Consider the following 14,337-nt stretch of genomic DNA (forward strand, 5'->3'; position numbering starts at 1 on the left):
AGGTGGGGGAGAAGGTAGCGGGCGGGGGTGAAGGGGCGGGTCGGGGTGGGAAATGGGGCGGGTGGGGAGAGGGAGCAGGCGGGTGGAGAGGGAGCGGGCTGGTGGGGGGGAGAGGGAGCAGGTGGGAGAGGGGGCAGGTGGGCAAGAGGAGAGTGAGCAAGTGGGTGGGCGCGTGGGGGGAGGCGACACACAGTGGCAGCAGTGTATGCTATCTACAGATGCACTGAAGGAACACCAAGATTTCTTAGACAGCACCTTCCAAACCCTTGACCACTACCATCTAGAAGGACAAGGGCAGCAGATAGATGGGAACACCATCACCTGGAAGTTCCTCTCCAAGCCACTCACCACCCTAACTTGGAAATATAACACTGTTCCTTCACTGTGGCTGGAGCAAAATCCAGGAACTCCCTTCCGAACAACACTGTGGGTGTGCCTACGCCACATGGACTGCAGTGGTTCAGGAAGGCAGCCACCACCATCTTCTCAAGGGCAATTTAGGGGAGGCAGTGGTGTAGTGACCCAGGCTAATGATCTGAGGACATGGGTTCAAATCCCACCATGGCAGCTGGTGGAATTTGAATTCAGTTAATAAATCTGGAATTGAAAGCTAGTCTCAGTGATAGTGAACGTGAAACTATCTTCGATTGTTACAAAAACCTGTCTGGTTCACTATTGTCCTTTAGGGAAGGAAATCTGCCATTCTTACCTGGACTGGCCTACGTGTCTGAAATGACCTAGCAAGGTCAGTTCAAGGGCAATCCGGGATTGGCAACAATGCTGGCCTTGCCAGCAATGCCCACATCTCATGAAAGAATAAAAAAAACATTAGGGATGGGCAATAAATGCAGGCCGAGCCAGTGATGCCCACATTCAATGAATGAATTTTTTTTTAAAGTAGATGACGAATTGTGAATGGTGCTTAACATTGTGCAATTATCAGTTAAAATCCACACCCCTGACCTTATGATGGAGGGAAGGTCATTGATGAAGCAGCTGAAGATGGTTGGGCCTTGCTCACTACTCTGAGGAACTCCTGCAGCGATGTCTCAGGACTGAGATGACTGACCTCCAAAAACCACAACCATCTTCCTTTCTGCTAGGTATGACTCCACCCAGTGGAGGGTTTTCTCCCAAATGCCATTGACTTCAGTGTTCCTCGGGCTCCTTGATGCTACACTCGGTCAATTGTTGCTTTGATATCAAGGTCAATCGCTCTCACTTCACCTCTGGAGCTTAGCTCTTTTGCCCGTGTTTGGATGAAGGCTGTTAGGAGGTCACAAGCTGAGTGGCCCTGGCAGAATCCAAATTGAGTGTCAATGAGCAAATTATGCTGAGTAAGTGCTGTTTGATAGCACTGTCGGTGACACCTTCCATCACTTTGCTGATGATCAACAATTTGCTAATGGGGTTGTAATTGACCGATTGGATTTATTCTGCTTTTTGTGGACAGGACAAACCTGGGCAATTTTCCACGTTGCTGGGTAAATGTCAGTGTTGGAGCTGTGCTGGAACAGCTTGGCTAGGGGTGCTGCTAGTTCTATAGTAAAAATCTTCAGTACTATTGTCAAAATGTTGTCAGGGCCCATAGCCTTTACAGTATCCAGTGCCTTCAGCTGTTTCTTGATATTTATTACGTGGAGTGAATCAAATTGGCTGAAACTAGCACCTGTTATGCTGAGGACCTCAGGAGGAAGCCAAGATGGATCATTTAGCTGGCATTTCTGGCTGAAGATGTTTCAACATGCTTCATCCTTTGCACTGAGGGTCTGGATATTTGGGGAGCCTCCTACTTCTATTAGTTGTTCACCGCCATTCACGACTGTATATGGTAAGACTGCAGAGCTTAGATCAACCATTGGTTGTGTGAACACTTAGCTCTGTCTATTGCATGCTGCTTCCACTGTTTGGCACCCTACACAACATGTTGGAGGGTATCGTCAATGTGAAGGCAGCACTTCATCTCCACAAGGACTGTGCGGTGGTCACTCCTACCAATACTGTCATGGACAGATGCATCTGCGACTGTTAGATTGGTGAGGATGAGGTTAGGTAGGTTTTTCCCTCTTGTTGGTTTCCTCACCACCTGCCGCAAACCCATTCTAGCAACAATGCCCGTTTCGACTCAGCCAACCCGGTCAGTAGTGGCACTACCAAGCTACTGTTGGTGATGGACATTGAAGTACCCCTCCCAGAGTTGTCACAACTCACTGGGGATAGTATTCTCTAATATCAAGTCCCACTGTTCCCTGAGCTGCGAGAAATGTAAAAAGGTTTGATTAACCTCCCAGATTGCCCCAATTCTACCTAACTGTTTAATTTAGGTTAACAATACGAGCATCAGGTTTGTAAACATAATAAGTAAATAACTGTTTGTTGAACAAACTGTTGTTAACCAGTGGCAAAAGAAAGAAATATGAACTGCTAATGTCTAACACTATAACTTAAACTCTACCCCTTTCTTAAATTCCTGTACACACACATGCAAGACACACAGAAACATGGATTTTAAGGATGAGATAAAAACAGTTCAATCCTGTTCTCCATTTCTGGAGTACAGGATTCGATGAGTTGATTTTGATCGATGTCTTCCAAATTCCTTTCAGTTCTTGTTGATAACACAAGGTGGTCTTCCAGCACTTTCAGTATTTAGTTCACTGGTTGAACACTTGCCTTTTGATGTCTCTAACAGTGATTTCCCCCTTTTGCCTCTTGACAAGGGCTTTCAGAGAGAGAGCATGTTATAGAGATATGAGAAGAAAAAGCCAGCTAACTATTCTTCTATGATTACTGGAATCTTACACACACAGGAGAGAGAGGATTTAGGTCTTTTTCCTTCCAGGCTAGGAGCTATTCAGCTGCACTGCTCTTCACACAAACCCTGGTCACCTGGTCAGGAGCCAATTAAAATGCTGTTGTCAGGCAGCTCTCGTGGTCCTGGACTCCTTTCTGGCACCATCCTGTCTTTCATGGCAGACTGTGTACCAGGGCTGCAACATTGTATATATATCTCATCCTGTTCCAGTGGATATGTCTTTCGACCTGCAGCCATTGTAATTTTAAAATCCACATTCCAACCGAAAATAAAAAGATATGTTCTTTACAGAGTGCATTCTGTGCCCTTTCCACCCTCAGTGCTTCTTTCAACTGGTGTTGAACTTGGAGGAGTACTCATTCATCAGCTGATGGAGGGCGGGGAGTGGTGCAGTAGATGGTAATCAGCAGGAGGTTTCCTTGCCTGTGTTTGACCTGATGCCATGAGAATTCATGGGGTCCGAAGTCAATTTTGAGGACCCCCAGCGCAACACCTTCCTGACTGTGTACCACTGTGCTGCCAATGGGACAGCACATACCCAGGGATGGTGATGGTGGTGTTTGGGACATTGTAAGGTATGACTATGTCAGGCTGTTGCTTGATTAATCTGTGGGACAGCTCTCCCAATTTTTGGCAAAAGCCTCCAGATGTTAGTAAGGAGAACTTTGCAGAGTCGACTGAGCTGGGTTTGTTATTCTTGTTTCTAGTGCCTAAATCAATTTCCAATTTAATTCCTTTTCAACGTCGCAGTGGTTTGATACAAAGGCTTGCTATGCCTTTCAGAGGGCATTTAAGAGTCAACCACATTGCTGTGGGTCTGAAGTCATATGTAGGCCAGACCAAGTGAGGACTACATGTGACTCCAGACCCACAGCAGTGTACATGCTTCTAATGTCCTAAATGACATTAGAAAGTGCATTCAAGATATTATCATAACTCATGGTGGAGAAATGAATAAAAGAACATAACATAAAAAATAGGAACAGGGGTAGACCATTTGGCCCCTCAAGCCTGCTGACCTTCTTGTGTTTCGATTTCCACATTACCATCTAACCCTAATAACCTTTTGATTCCCTTGCCTAACAGAATCTATTTACCCCTGCTTAAAAATATTCAGTGACCCCGCTTCCACCACCTTCTGAAGCAAAGTCACATAACCCTCTGAGAGAAAAAATTTCTCCTCATCTCCGTCTTAAAAGGGCGACCCTAATTTTAAAACAGTTCTGGACTCCCCACAAGAAGGAAGATCCTTTCGACAGCCACCTTGTCAAGACTGTTCAGTATCTTGTATATGTCAATCAAATCACCCCTCAATCTTCTAAATTCCAGTGGAAACAAGCCCAATCTGTTCAACCTTTCCTCATAAGACAACCCACTCCTTGCAGGTATCAATCCTGTAAACCTCCTTTGAACCGCCTCCAATGTTACATCCTTCCTTCAATAAGGAGACCGAAACTGCACACAATATTCAAGCTGTGGTCTCACCAATGCTCTCATGCTTACCTTTATGTTCAATCCCTCTTGTAATATAGGATAGCTTTCCGTTAGCCTTCTTAATTACTTGCTGTACCTGCATACTAATTTTTTGTGACTCATGTACATGAACACCTAGCTCCCTCTGTGCCTCAGAATTATGCAGCTGTTCTCTATTTAAGTAATATTCTGTTTTTTTTGTTCTTCCTGCCAAAGTGAATAACTTCACATTTTCCCACATTAAACTCCATTTACCAGATCTTTGCCCACTCACTCAACCTATCTATATCCATTAGCAACCTCCTCATGTCCTCTTCACAACATACTTTCCTACCTACCTTTGCATCATCTGCAAATTTAGCTACCATGTCTTCACTCGCCTCATCTAAGTCATTGATATAAATCATAAAAAGTTGAGGGTCCAGCACAGACTCCTGTGGGACTCCACTCATCACATCCTGCCAATCTGAAAAAGACCCATTTATGCATACTTTCTGCTGGCCACCCAATTTTCTATCCATGCTAATATGTTACCCCCTACACCATGCACTTTTATTTTCCGTGATAACCTTTGATATGGCACCTTATCTGATATAGTGCCTTCTGGAAATTCCCTTTACCCACTGCACATGTTACTCCTTCAAAAAACTCCAATAAATTGGTTAAACATGATTTTCTTTTCATAAAACCAAGCTGACTCTTTCCGATTGCCTCAAGCGCTTCTAAGTGCCTAACTATAACCACCTTAATGATCAATTCTAACAACTTACCCACAACAGACGTCTAGCTAACTGGCCTATAGTTTCCTGTTTTCTGCCTCTGCAGAAAGGATATGCTTAGATGAAGTAAGCTGGGCTGAGGCTTATGTGGAGCATAAATGGTGGCACGGACCAGTTGGACCCAGTAGTCTGTTTCTGTGCTGTAAACGCCATATAACTTGATAGACTTCACTTCCACCTATCTTGAAGATCTAATGAGACTTGGGCACTTCATCCTGGTGCATGCTTGCAGCATCAGTGTGGAAAATATCCCCTAGAATTTCCTGCTGAAGGGCAGCAGTTTTCTACCCTACCGCTCCTCCCTGGAGCAATTTTCTACCACTCCACACCCCGCCCCAGCTTTCTTCTCCCTTCCTTCCCATTCTTCCCCGTCCCTTTTCCCCATCTCCTTCCCCATCTTCCCCATCTGCTCCCCATCTTCCCCATCTCCTCCCCCTCTTTCCCATCCCCTCCCCCTCTTCTGCACTGGAGTGCTGCTTTGGACTGCAGTAGAGTACTTAAGTTGGAGTTTGGTGACTCAGGGAATTTGAGGGTTAATTTCTATCTAAATTCTAGTCTTTCTTTAATTTAGTAATTAAATAAAAGTTGCTATTTGGGTTGGAAGAAGGAGAGTGTTAGGCCAGCTTTAAAACAGAGTTTATTCAGGCTCTGCTTGCAGCTACAACTAGTTAATTAGATAAGCCAGTTTTCAGAGGCTAGATTCAGAGAGTATAAAAACAGGCCATCTTACAGTGCTGACTTTGCACCTGGGCTGCTGCTTTCGGCTGCAGTTGAGTGCTTAAGTTGGGGTTAGGTGACTGAGGGAGTTCGGTGAGAGGAAACGAGGTGATCCTTTGAGTACCGTGAGTACGTCCAGGTAAGTATTTACTACTTTTATCGCTCATAGTTTTTAAGATCTTATTTTGTCTATTAGGGCTATATTCTGTAACAGTGAGGAGCAGGGAATAAGGTCCCTAGAGTAATTGATATTATTTGATATTAAGTATCTTCCAAAAGGTTTAATTTAATTTAAAGGGGTAAGTCATGGCAGGAGAGCTCAAAACTGCGGTGTGCTCCTCCTGCTCTATGTAGGAAGCTGGGAACATTTCCAGTGCCCGGGGCCAACATGTGTGCGGGAAGTGTCTCCAGCTGCAGCTCCTGGAAACCCAGGTTTCGGAGCTGGAGTGGTGGCTGGGGACACTGTGGAGCATCTGCAAGGGGGAGAGTTTCGTGGATAGCATGTATAGAGAGGTGGTCACATCACAGGCTAAGAGTCCACAGGCAGGAAAGGAATGGGTGACCACCAGGCAGAGCAAGAGGACTAGGCAGACAGTGCAGGAACCTCCTGTGGCTATTCCCCTGCAAAACAGATATACTGCTTTGGATACTGTTGAGGGGAATGGCCTCTCAGGGGAAAGCAGCAACAGCCAAATTGGTTGCACCATGGTTGGCTCTGCTGCACGGGGGAGGAGTAAAAAATGTGGAATGCAATAGTAATAAGGAATTTAATTGTAAGGGGGATAGATAGACGTTTCTATGGCCACAAATGAGACTCCAGGATGCTATGTTGCCTCCCTGGTGCTAGGGTCAAGGATGTCTCAGAGCGCCTACAGGACATTCTGAAGGGGGAAGGTGAACAGCCAGTGATCGTGGTACTTATTGGTGCAAACGACATAGGTAAAAAAAGGATGAGGTCCTAAAAGCAGAATATAGGGAGTTAGGAAGTAAGTTGAAAAGTAGGAGCTCAAAGGTAGTGATCTCAGGATTACTACCGGTGCCACATGTTAGTCAGAGTAGAAATAGCAGGATATATCAAATGAATATGTGGCTGAAGAGATGGTGTGAGGGAGAGGGTTTCAAACTCCTGAGACAATGGGACCGGTTCCGGGGGAGGTGGGACCAGTACAAACTGGACGGGTTACACCTGGGCAGGACCGGGACTGATGTGCTAGGGGGAATATTTGCGAGAGTGGTTGAAGAGGGTTTAAACTAAAATGGCAGGGGGATGGGAACCTATGCAAGGAGTCAGAGGAGGCGGAATCAAGGACAAGAACAAAAGACAGAAAGGGGAATAAGAAAAGTGATAGGCAGAGAAATCAAGGGCAAGAATCAAATAGGGCCTCAGTGAAAAATAGTGGGAACGAGACAAGTAATGTGAAAAAGACAAGTCTTAAGGCTTTGTGCCTTAATGCGAGGAGCATTAAAGTGGATGAATTAACCGTGCAAATAGATGTAAAAAAGTATGATATAGTCGGGATTAGGGAGACATGGCTGCAGGATGAGTAGGGATGGGAACTGAACATCCAGGGGTATTCAGTATTTCAGAAGGACAGACAAAAAGGAAAAGGCGGTGGAGTTGCATTGCTGGTCAAAGAGGAAATTAACGCAATAGTGAGGAAAGATATTAGCTCCAGCGATGTAGAATCTGTATGGATAGAGCTGAGAAACACTAAGAGGCAAAAAACGTTAGTGGGGGTTGTATAAAGTCCCCCAAACTGCAGTGGTGATGTTGGGAATGGTATTAAACAGGAAATTAGAGACGCATGCAATAAAGGAACATCTGTAATTATGAGTGACTTTAATCTGCATATAGATTGGACAAATCAAGTTAGTAATGATACCGTAGAGGAGGAATTCCTGGAGTGTATACGGGGTGGTTTTCTGGACCAATACGTTGAGGAACCAACTGGAGAACAGGCCATCCTTGACTGGATATCGTAACGAGAAAGGAATAATTAGCAATCTGGTTGTGCGAGGCCCCTTGGAGACGAGCGACCATAACATGACAGAATTCTTCATCCAGATGGAGAGTGACGTAGTTGAATCTGAGACGAGGGTCCTGAATCTTAATAAAGGAAACTACGATGGTATGAGGTGCGAGTTGGCTATGATGGATTGGGAAACGTTACTTAAAGGGATGATGGTGGATAGGCAATGGCAAACATTCAAAGAGCGCGTGGGTGAACTGCAACAATTGTTTATTCCTGTGTGGCGCAAAGGTAAAACAGGAAAGGTGGCCAAACCATGCCTTACCAGGGAAATTAGAGATAGTATTAGACCCAAGGAAGAGGCATACAAATTGGCCAGACAAGACAACAGACCTGAGGATTGGGAGCAGTTTAGAATTCAGCAAAGAAGGACCAAGTGATTGATTAAGAAGAGGAAAATAGAGCACGAGATTAAACTTGTGGGGAACATAAAAACTGACTGTAAAAGTTTCTTTTGGAATGTGAAGAGAAAAAGATTGGTGAAAACAAATGTTGAACCTTTACAGTCAGAAACAGGAATTTATAATGGGGAGCAAAGAAATGGCTGACCAACTAAACACATACCTTGGTTCTGCCTTCACAGAGGAGGACACAAATAATATACCAGAAACGTTGGGGAACACAGGGTTTAGTGAGAGGGAGGCATTGAAAGAAATCAGTATCAGTAGGGAAATGATGTTGGAGAAATGGATGGGATAGAAAGCCGATAAATCACCAGGTCCTGATAATCTACATCCCAAAGTACTTAAGGAAGTGGCCCTAGAAATAGTGGAGGCATTGATGGTCATCTTCCGAGATTCTATAGATTCTGGAACAGTTCCTACAGATTGGAGGGTAGCTAATGTAACCCCACTATTTAAAAAGGAAGATAGAGTGAAAACAGGGAATTATATACCAGTCAACCTAACGTCGGTAGTGGGGGAAATTCTAGAGTCCATTATAAAAGATTTAATAGCTGGACACTTGGAAAAGAGTGGCAGAATTGGACAGAATCAGCATGGATTTACGAAAGGGAAATCATGCTTGACAAACCTACTGGAATTATTCGAGGATGTAACTAGTAGAGTTGATGAGGGGGAGCCAGTGGATATGGTTTATTTGGATTTTCAGAAGGCTTTCGACAAAGTCCCACATAAGGGATTAGCATGCAAAAGTAAAGCACATGGGATTGGGGGTAGTGTATTGAGATGGATAGAAAACTGGTTGGCAGACAAGAAACAAAGAGTAGGAATAAACAGGTCTTTTTCCAGATGGCAGGCAGTGACTAGTGGGGTAGCACAGGGATCGGTGCTGGGACTCCAGCTATTCACGATATATATTAATGATTTAGACAAGGGAAGTAAATGTAATATCTCCAAATTTGAAGATGACACAAAGCTGGGAGGGAGGGTGAGCTGTGAGGAGGATGCAGAGATGCTTCTGTGTGATTTGGACAAGCTGAGTGAGTGGGCAAATGCATGGAAGATGCAGGATAATGTGGATAAATGTGAAGTTATCCACTTTGGTAGCAAAAACAGGAAGGCAGATTATTACCTGAATGGCTATAAATTGAGAGTAGGGGATGTGCAACGAGACCTGGGTGTCCTTGTACACCAGTCGCTGAAGGTAAGAATGCAGGTGCAGCAGGTGGCAAAGAAGGCAAGTGTTATGTTGGCCTTCATAGCGAGAGGATTCGAATACAGGAGCAGCAACGTCTTGCTGCAATTATACAGGGCCTTGGTGAGACCACACCTGGAATATTGTGTGCAGTTTTGGTCTCCTTTTCTGAGGAAGGATGTTCTTGCTATAGAAGGAGTGCAGCGAAGGTTTACCAGACTGATTCCTGGGATGGCGGGACTGACATATGAGGTGTGATTGAATCAGTTAGGATTATATTCACTGGAGTTCAGCAGAATGAGGGGGGATCTCATAGAAACCTATAAAATTCCAACACAACTAGACAGGGTAGATGCAGAAAAGATGTTCCCGATGATGGGGTAATCCAGAACCGGGGGTCACAGTCTGAGGGTATGGGGTAGACCATTTAGGACTGAGATGAGGAGAAATTTCTTCACCCAAAGTGTGGTGAGCCTGTGGAATTCGCTATCTCAAAAAGTAGTTGAGGCCAAAACATTGTATGTTTTCAAGGAGTTAGATCTAGTTCTTAGGGCGAAAGGGATCAATGGATATGGGGAGAAAGCGGGAGCAGGGTATTGAGTTGGATGATCAGCCATGATCGTAATGGATGGCAGAGCAGGCTCGAAGGGCGAATGGCCTACTCCTGCTCCTATTATTTTCTATGTTTCCTTCCCTCCCCTCTCCCTCTTCTCCTTCCTCCCCATTTCTTCAACCTCTCTCTTCATTCTTTTTCCTCCTCTCTCCTTCCCCCTTTCCCCCCTCCATTTTTCCATCTCTCTCCTCCCCCTGTCCTCTCCTTCTCTCCCCTCACCTCATCCCCTCCCCTCTTCCCCCAATTCTTCTCCTCTGACCCCTCTGCTCCCCCTTCCCCATCTCTCCCTCTCCTCCCCATCTCTCCCTCTCCTCCTTCTCTGCATCTCCTCCCCCTCCTCCCCTTCCCCCTCGCTTCCCCCTTCTTCTCCTTTCATCTTCTGCCCCCTCTCCCTCCTGTACCCCAGCCCCTTCACACCGTATCCCCATCCCCTCTGTCCCTAAATTTAAAAAATATAATATTTTCAGATATTATTGAAGTAGTAATTCCCTTGTATTTTTCAGTGCAAGTTGTTTATCACATTTGATGCCTTTGAGCACATCTGATGCCTTTGAGCACATTTGATGCCTTCCAGCTCCATTGATGCCTTGAAGTGCACTTCATGTCTTTGAGCAAAATTGACGCCTTTGGGCGCTTAATTTTGATGCCTTTATGCACCTTTTGTCTTTGAGCACCTTTGATGCTTTTGATCGCATCTGATGTCAAAGATGGCACAATGCTGCTGACTACATGAAAGACTCATTCCAACTTATAACACTTGATCATTTTTGAGCACGTTTGAATGCAAAAATTATGCCAAAATGTTCTGGTAGGGAAGTGTGCATTAAGGATTACTTGTTAGATTACTGCAGTTTTGATTTGCATTTTGGTCTTTCAAGTATATACAATTATTATTTCAAAACCAACTTATTTTTCACTTGGGTTTTAATGCTGTTTGTGAGAAGTCAAATCAACTCTTCTATAGTTTTTTTTCCCCAATTTTCTCATTCCCTCACTGAAGGTGCTGATTCTTCTGAAGTCTGGTGCCATGGGTACTGGCAGTTCAGGATATGCACCTGGGTCTTTCAGGTGTATATTGGCATAATAATACACTGAAAAGTGCCTTTACCAACTAGAATGATTATAGGTATATAATCTATTTTTAAAATCTTGCCCTTGTGTATGTATCTGTCAAATTTTTATATTACAATTTCCTATTTATTTGTTCTCTTCCCAAAGGCAGGTCCTTAGTTGCTGTTCCATCCTAAGCCATTTCCATTTGGCAGTTTTTGTTTTCAGTAGTGGTTTGTCAGTGTCTTCTACTCCCAGGGGCAGAGTGAGGAGATAGGTCCTAAATCTATCTGGAATAGGAATTGAACCTATGTTGTTGGCACTTCCTGAGCCACATTTCTAGCCAAATGAGCTAATTATGCCGACATAATTTCCTGTAGCTACACTTATAATGATATGAGGTTTGTAAAACTTTAGTTAAGTGAGGAGTTGAGAAAATCTAGGGTTGTTCATCTTAGAGCAGAGAAAGGTAAGGGTAGATTTAATGGAGGTGTTCAAAATCGTTAAGGGTATTTATTAGGTAAACAAGGAGGAACTGTTTCTGGTGGGAGAAGGATTGTTAACCAGAATACAGAGATTTAAAATAATTGGGAAAAGAACCAGAAGGTAGCAAATTTGAACACCCAGCAAAAACTTGATCTGTAATTCTGCTGGCGGACAGGAAATATTCAAGTATAACAGTAAGTCCCAAGATATGGATGACTGAAGGTCTCCACAAGCAATTTCAGTTTAACATTTTGAGATGGGCATCTCAGTGATTAGTTCTTTATGCACTTAAGAAAATTAGAGTTGAAAAAACACCTCTGTTTCTTCCAGAGATGAAGCTAAACTTTAGATTTTTAGAAGAAGGATAATGAATGTAATAAAAAGTGAAGACTATGTGGTTGCAGGTTAGGGTTTTGTGTTTTGAGAAAATTGGAAATTAGGAACATGTTTCCTAACAGCCGTGGAGCAGATTACAGATGCACTTTTGAAATGTGCCATGAGGTTATTAAGTGCCAGCACTAGGAATGAGAGGTGAAGAGAGGTTATAGATCTCTGTGCTCCCCACAAGATGTGGTGTCTGTCTCTGAGATGCCTTTTGGTCTTTCCACAGTTTTTTTTCTATTTACTGTTTTTCTCTTGGTGGTTCTTGCAATGCTGTATTGTAGATCAGCATTTATATTGGCAAGACAAAAGTAAAATATTGCGGATAATCTGAAATAAAAACAGAAAACTCTGGAAGTATTCTGCAGGTCAGGTAATATCTGTGGAGAGAGAAAAAGAGTGACACTGGACTTTGATGCCATTGTAAAGAAAAGTAAACAACTGCATTATTCTATTCACATTAAGCCGAGAGGGCGTGACAAGGAGGGTACGTTTAATTGGTTTTGTTATTTTATTTAGTGCATCATTATGATGGTTTCATGATCATAAAAATAAAGATTTTATGTTTAATTGTACCAAAATTTATCTTTGGTATAATTGTTTGTTTCTTGAGAGTTTATGGTTGGACCCCATACAACTTCTATACGCAGATGTGGCTCTTGGATCAAAATGTTTGACACCCCTGTAATAGATCATGGCTAATCTATGCCTCAACTCCATTTGCCCACTTTGAAGCGCTTACCTAGGAAAAAGCCCTCGTCCCAGATACCTAGGTCCAGACCTTAGTATGGAAATTCCTATTTGACCTTGTAAGAGGTGAAATTTTAGTGTTCCTATTTATCATGGCACTTACGTTGGAGGAGCATTGTGGTGGGGGCCTTCCCACTGCAATCATCCACTTCACTAGTTCATAACAAACCCATTGGAGGCTGGTAGACTGAGTGCGATGAGGCACATTGACTCCTTACCAAGAGACCAAAAGGCATAGAGTCTCAGAGGTGGCCTAGGGGTCCTCCACTTTGATGGAGATCAGATGCCAGAGTTTGTAGTATGGTGAGAGGGGCAAGATGTGCCCATGGTAACACCGGCACTTAGTCAGCACCTCGCACATGATGTCCCACACCAATAGTCCTGCAAACTCCACAGGGTCATTTGGAGTTGGAGGGCACAGGTGAATGTGATCACAGCATTACCTGAGCTTTCTCTTAAAGTATAAAACTATAGATATCACAGTCAACCAAAACAAATATAAAAATCAGCAAAGGAAAACCTAATTAGGAGCTCTAAAATAGAAAATAAATTTAGGATAGCAAGGAACAATCCCAAAACTCAGAGATAAAAACAAAAAAACTGCGGATGCTGGAAATCCAAAACAAAAACAGAATTACCTGGAAAAACTCAGCAGGTCTGGCAGCATCGGCGGAGAAGAAAAGAGTTGACGTTTCGAGTCCTCATGACCCTTCGACAGAACTTGAGTTCAAGTCCAGGAAAGAGCTGAAATATAAGCTGGTTTAAGGTGTGTGTGTGGGGGGCGGAGAGATAGAGAGACAGAGAGGTGGAGGGGGGGGTGTGGTTGTAGGGACAAACAAGCAGTGATAGAAGCAGATCATCAAAAGATGTCAACGACAATAGTACAATAGAACACATAGGTGTTAAAGTTAAAGTTGGTGATATTATCTAAACGAATGTGCTAATTAAGAATGGATGGTAGGGCACTCAAGGTATAGCTCTAGTGGGGTTTTTTTTATAATGGAAATAGGTGGGAAAAGGAAAATCTTTATAATTTATTGGAAAAAAAAAAGGAAGGGGGAAACAGAAAGGGGGTGGGGATGGGGGAGGGAGCTCACGACCTAAAGTTGTTGAATTCAATATTCAGTCCGGGAGGCTGTAAAGTCCCTAGTCTGAAGATGAGGTGTTGTTCCTCCAGTTTGCGTTGGGCTTCACTGGAACAATGCAGCAAGCCAAGGACAGACATGTGGGCAAGAGAGCAGGGTGGAGTGTTAAAATGGCAAGCGACAGGGAGGTTTGGGTCATTCTTGCGGACAGACCGCAGGTGTTCTGCAAAGCGGTCGCCCAGTTTACGTTTGGTCTCTCCAATGTAGAGGAGACCACATTGGGAGCAACGAATGCAGTAGACTAAGTTGGGGGAAATGCAAGTGAAATGCTGCTTCACTTGAAAGGAGTATTTGGGTCCTTGGACGGTGAGGAGAGAGGAAGTGAAGGGGCAGGTGTTGCATCTTTTGCGTGGGCATGGGGTGGTGCCATAGGGGGTTGAGGAGTAGGGGGTGATGGAGGAGTGGACCAGGGTGTCCCAGAGGGAGCGATCCCTACGGAATGCCGATAAGGGGGGTGAAGGGGAGATGTGTTTGGTGGTGGCATCATGCTGGAGTTGGTGGA

This window comes from Carcharodon carcharias, chromosome 6 (genome assembly GCF_017639515.1).
Source record: "Carcharodon carcharias isolate sCarCar2 chromosome 6, sCarCar2.pri, whole genome shotgun sequence".
NCBI classification, from domain to species: domain Eukaryota; kingdom Metazoa; phylum Chordata; class Chondrichthyes; order Lamniformes; family Lamnidae; genus Carcharodon; species Carcharodon carcharias.